Source organism: Abrus precatorius, unplaced genomic scaffold (assembly GCF_003935025.1).
Source record: "Abrus precatorius isolate BTA unplaced genomic scaffold, Abrus_2018 Scaffold3, whole genome shotgun sequence".
NCBI lineage: Eukaryota > Viridiplantae > Streptophyta > Magnoliopsida > Fabales > Fabaceae > Abrus > Abrus precatorius.
Genome location: NW_020874373.1, coordinates 12,906,751 through 12,913,388, shown reverse-complemented (window position 1 = coordinate 12,913,388; position 6,638 = coordinate 12,906,751).

Sequence of the window (6,638 nt, the reverse complement as noted above, 5' to 3'; positions counted from 1 at the left end):
AAGTTAGGTTTCCACGTATATATTTTAAAAAATTGAACCCAGAATTTAAAAAGAAAAAGATTGCAAGGATATAACAATAGAAATACAAAAAATAAAAAATTAATGGGTGATTATTCTTGTAGAGTATTAATTTATGGCACGTGGAGCTTAAATTAAGAGATTATATCAGCATTTAGAGGTTCGTAAACTTATTTTATTCATTGATACTTCAATTATTAAATTCTATCAATGAAGTTGGTGTTAGAATTTAGGCAACATCAATAGAAACGTAACCATGTTGACGCTTTAATTAATTCATATGATTTTCACCTTTTAATTAGGATGAGAAGTTAATGAGACTATATAATTTGAGAAAATGAAGGCAATTGTTGTTCCTTTTCATTATTTGCGTGAGATGGTGCGAGTTAACATAAGTTGTGGAATAAAGGAATGCACAATATGATAGTTAATGTTATTAGGATTATCTTGACCTCATAGTTGATTGAATTGTTAAGGAGATGATTGTTATTCTGAATATATTTTTGTGGTTTATAAAGATAACTTTCGCGCAGGGAATTTGACAGGATTTGGGCAATGACGACACAAGGTATATTAGTCAATTTTTAAATTCTGATAAAAAAGTAAAAGCTGCCAATTACCCTTCGAAGTTTAAAACAATATCTATGCTAAGAATTATTTAAAGGAAAAAAGTTTTACTGTATGAAAATGAATTGGCACTGTGAATGTATTAAATCATGAATGGATAATTCTTAGTTCAATAATTAACAAAGTTCAACATATTCTTAATTGTCTTCTTCTTCAACCTTTTGATCTAAAAGATGGGTTTTCCTAGCACCACTTTAGTGTGCCATTTCTATAGAAAGAACTATTGCGGACTCTCATTGAGTTTTTCCACAAAACTCGCTGATAGGTGTCTTCGTATTACACTCTTAAGGTTCCATTACTATCTCCGCATGCTCAATCTTCATCTTTCCAACGTTTTATGTGTTTACTTAGAATACCAATTGCCAAACTAATAATCTATACAAACTAACTATACATTAATATTCTTAAAGTGTATTTGATAAATTTTATTTAGGAAAATATATTCTTTTTATTAATTTCATGAGAAGGTTTTCCCTTTTTGACAAAAGAGAGAGAGAAAGAGATAATTTCAACTCCATATATTCTCAACCAAACATATGACGATACACACATTACTGATATACTGTTATGACCCTAATTACTGTATAGTACTATATACGTTGCATTTCATATGCAATGAAAAACCTATCAGATAAACTGACACCCTCAAAGTTAATTATAAATTTAGTGCATGTTTGGATGTCATTTTAGAAAAACAATCATTTAAAAAAAACTTTTCATAAAAGGTGATAAAAATAAATGATTATTTTCTCAAAAATAAATGTATTCAAACATACACTTAGACATTAATTAAAGCTTAAGGAGTAGGTCAATCTTGGAGGCTTTATCCTGTTCATCAATCTCTGTGTCTATACCACCTCTCTTTGGAACCAAACCAAAGTCAATCTCTGCCCTTTTAACTTGCTCACTCCCTATGAGATGATCGTTTATCGTTGGCAGCAAAACAAAGTCAATTGTTGATTTTCCACCCTGTTGATGAGTCTCTTCCACTTCATTTATTACTGGAAGCATACCACAAATGTTTTCGACCCTGCCATAATCATTAGTCTCAGACCCAGGATTTAACCATGCCGACTCTGGATGCCGGAATGCACCATGTTCAACACCCAATGTACCATAACTTGTCCCAAACCTAGAATTGAAACCCCCAGTCACTGGGTGCTGATAAAAATTTCTACTTCGAGTATTGCCAATTTCCTGAGTCACAAACCCAGGATAGAGTAGTACCTGTTCTTGATGTTGAAATGCATCATTTCCAATGTCTAGCGAATCAGCATGGGTGCCACAACCAGTGTTTATCATCTGTGGGTAAGGGAATGCATTGTTCTTGCGACTCTCCGCGGCACCATGCGAAGTTCCATTATCAAAGTTTGCTGTAGGGATGAATTCAAGAAACATGTAAAGAAGAGGGGTCAAAAGTAATCAAACTTTTAACATATTTGTTTATAAGAAACCTTGTTTAATTTATAAGAGAAAGGAGAAGTAAAATGATTTACTTATCATCACAATTTTATAAGAGACAAATAAAGTCATTTATAATAAGTTTTGAAGGTAAAGATATAATTTAGGATTCATTTGATAGTTAAATAAGAAAATGTAAGTTATTTTATTTGAATTTGCTCGATGAACCAATAAAATAAGATAAACTGATTTTATTGGCTATTTTATATTATCATTCTAGTATAATTTATCTTGAAATTGGGTTAAAAAAATAGAATACGATAATACATATTTTCACCTTCTTACCCTAACTTAAACCCTTTACTACTATTATGATCATTAGGCAACTTTCCCCATTAGTATTGTCAACACCACCTAGCTAACACTTGACATTGTTGTTGCCAACTCTACCATCGTTTCTTGAAATCCCCATGTGATCACTGTTACTTGACACCCTCAATCACCAATGCCCAAATCCTTCATTGATGATATTCTAGGTACCTTAGTCATGTGGTTGCTTTTTTCGCCATTGTTGAAATCCCTCCACCACCATCACCACTTGGCATCATTTTTTTCCTACTACTTCTACCATTGCTTGACTCCTTCCTCCATCACTATTTGCATCACCCTCCACTATCACTACCACGACACCGTTTACCATTGCCTCATCACTAAAATCCATCCATCATAGCTGCTCAACACCCTCTAATTAACGATGCCTCATCTAGTAACCTCCATCAATATTATTGTGACATAATGCTCTCTCTATATATCATCATTATCACACAACACTCATTGTTATTGCCACCACTATTGTTAACACATTTCATTCTCACCGTTGCTACAATCATCTAACACTTTTTTATTGTCGGTCTGACTTGACATCTTCCACTGCCATTGTCACCTAAGATCCTGTACGTCCACCACTTTACACCCTTCACTGCCAATACTGTCACTTGTTACTCTCCACTGTTACCCAACACCTTCACTTCTGTCGGGTAATCTCCATAATTTTTTATAATTTAAAAATGAATTATGTACAAAATTAAAAGTAAAAATAATTTTAAAAAATCACATGTAATTTTGATAGAAGAATAATTTTATTATTTTAATATAATTCATATCTCATTATCGTAATCATAAAAAGTACAAAATAGGATAATTATCTGATAAATCCTTTGATATGTATCAAATATTGAATAAAATAGAAGTTTGGGAGGCTCGTATCCTTATTTATTTTTATCTAACTTTCAACTATCAAATAAAACCTATTTTTTTTCCTTCAAATTTTTTAATAGTGAAAGAAAGGTAAAAACAAAAATAATGAAATAGTGGCCGTCATAGATCCTTCTAAATAATTGACCAAACATGCTAGTTATTAGACTTTATATATATGATGTTAAAAAAATATATATTGAGGAAGGAGTGAGAGTGTTCTCACTCACCCCCCTCTAAATCCGTCCCTACCTTCATGTTGAAACATTCTGTCTAGTCCGTAATATTGATAGCCATTACCCGTCTGAGAATAGGGGTTGAGGGTTTGATACTCCTCAAGATTGAAGATCATGGGGCTTAGGCCTACCCAATGATAAGGGTTTCTTCCCTTGGCTATATTCACAGCCTGCAACTCTTGTCGCAGGTTTCGCTCCCATTTGTGGCTATTTTGGTGGCCTCCTAACGCTTGTGGAGAAAGGAAGATCTTTTCACAGAAATCACATGGGTAACCAGCCTTTCTCTTTCTCTTAATAGAATCAACAATGAATCCAAAATAACGCTCTGAAATGCTTCTTTCGGGGGAATCCATTGCACCCCCTTCAGGTTCTTCCACCATGATCGCCTTTCGCTTGTCACGGTTTAAATTAGGTTGTGCATCTATTAACACCTCCTTCCCTTTGTTCCGTTTCTCCTTTGCACGTAATTCCTTTTCCACCTTGTCATCCTTCATGTTGGCTTCAGATTCTTCACTCACTTTGCCCTTCCCCTTCATGTCTATGCTTAACATCGTGTAGAGAGAGTTGCGTTTTGGTGAAGGATTTTGAGAAATGTTTATTTAGCATGTTCGTTAGTGTTGATTGAATTAATTTAATTTAAAGACATAGATGGTAACATGGAGATTAGATATGCATGCTTTAGTAGATCAGCTTGAAGATTTTTTTCATATACATTACTTTAATGCATTATTAGCTTAATTAATATGGTAAGTACGTAGTAGGCAAATCCTGAGGAAAATGAGGATGCACCCACATAAATTGATTTCCAAATATTCAAATCGTATCTTCCTAAACTGGCCAGGACGTACATTTATGACATGGCAAGAGTACGGTATCAATGGTTTCACCCCCAAAAAGTTTACGTGAAATAATAGTTACCTGGTGAAGTTTCCCAGTATTAGTGACAACCAAGATGTAATAACGGTAAAGAAAGAAACAAACAAAAGGTAAATTTGATTTTCCTCCACTCTAATTAATTATTAAATTCTACGTCTCTCTCTATAAAGATAAAATATATTATGTTTTAATTTTATTTATTATATATAAATTCTGTACTGGGTAGAGAACGGTTCGGTCCTGTATATAAGAAAAGGAAACCGAGTACCTGTTCGGCCCAGATTGGCCGAATACAACTCTCAGGATTTAAAGGTAATTAACCCAATTAGAGGTAATAATCAAAGTATTATCTATTTTAAGGAAAGGGCCAAATTTAAGGCTGACTCAGCAGACCCATTAGCTCATAAAAACGCCTATAAAAGGAAGATAGGAAGTACAGGTAAATGGTTGACTTTCATTATTAAATAGCATTTATTGCTCAGAACCAAATCCTGACTTCAGCATCAGAAAGCCTTTTGCAGGTACCCTCCCTACGTCAGCAATAGCTGCAGAGACGTCATCACTGTAGATTAGAGACTTGAAGATTAGTGTTTTCCAAGCAGGAACATTTTGGCACTCACCGTGGGGCTCGAACCCACGACCACGAGGTTAAGAGCCTTGCTTATTCGATCAATATGGTACTAACAAGAAGCCAATAGGATGGACATGTTCAGCAGGGAAAACTTCTCAACAAGAAGATATCACACCCACCCAACCGACACCTGAGGTTCTGGTAGAAGGAGAAACCGATGAAGGCCTTTTAGCGGTGTTAATGCAGCTCAAAACAGAAATGATGGAGATTGAAAAGGAAAGGGAAAAAGATGCCCTGGAGCTCTCGGTCTTAAGAAGGGAAAATGCCCATTTAAGAGAATAAATAAGAACACACATCCCTTCCCAAACTACACCTTTCGCCCAGAATCAGGGGGAGTCCTCGGTGTTACAAGAAAAATCGAGAATACAGCAATCTGAAACTAAGAATGACCGAGATGATGTAGTGAGTCGAAGCCCATTTTCTCACCATATTTTGGATGCTAAACTACCGGACAATTATTGAGGCTTAACAATAGAAAAATATGATGGCACAACTGATCCCGGGGAACATCTAGATGTTTTTACAACTCAGGTAGGCCTGTCGCATGGAGAATGACTGCTTATGGTGTATAATTTTTCCCACTTCGTTAAGAGGACCAGCTCTCACTTGGTTCACCCGACTCCCTCCGTCATCTATTGACTCTTTCATAACCCTCACAAGACGGTTCAATTTACAGTTCCCTGCAAGCTGACCTCACCTCTTCACATCCCTAGCTCTTGTCAATATTCGTCAGGAAAGAGCAGAATCACTTCGAGCGTTCATGGAACGATTTGGTAAAGTGACCCTTTCCATCCACAATCTGGAACCAGTAGTGGCCATGCACCACCTTACAATGGCCCTTAAGCCTGGACCTTTCGTTAACAACATCTGTAAAAAACTACCAATTGATTTGGATGAATTGAAGAGTAGGGCAGCAAAGTACATGCAAATGGAAAACTTAGCTGAATACCGAAATCAAATTCGCATAGACCAGGGGTCCAATTCAAAAAATCCAGATAAGAGAGAAACTTTCAAACCCTAGCAAGAAAATAAAAGAAATGATGAGCCCGAGAGGCCGCCTAGGGGGCCCAAATACCCCTCTTACACTACACTCAATGCCAACAGATCCAGGGTACTCGATCAGGCTTTAGCAACAAAAATCTTGACCATGCCAAGACGCGCAAACACCCCTCGGGCAGATAAGAGCAAATATTGCCGATATCATCGCAACAGGGGTCACATGTAAAAGGAGTGCATGACCCTAAAAGATAAAATAGAAGATTTGATCAAAGATGAGCACCTTAGAGGATTTGTTCAAACAAACCCTACCGGTTAACCGAAAGAGGGAGAGAGCAGTATCCTCAATCCTCAAGAAGGTATGAGGATAAGTAGCCTGAGAGACAGCGGAGCAGGTCAAGAGAGCCTCTTGTAAGAAGATCTGAACGAGAAAAATACCCGAAGAGGGTGATCAACACCATAGCTGGCGGGTTCGCAGGTGGAGGACCCACTCATTCGGCTAGAAAGAGGCATCTCTGGTAGGTTTGTTCTGTTAATAACGTTTCATTGGGCAGCAGAATCTGAATCCCGCCTATCACATTTACAGATGATGACTTTCA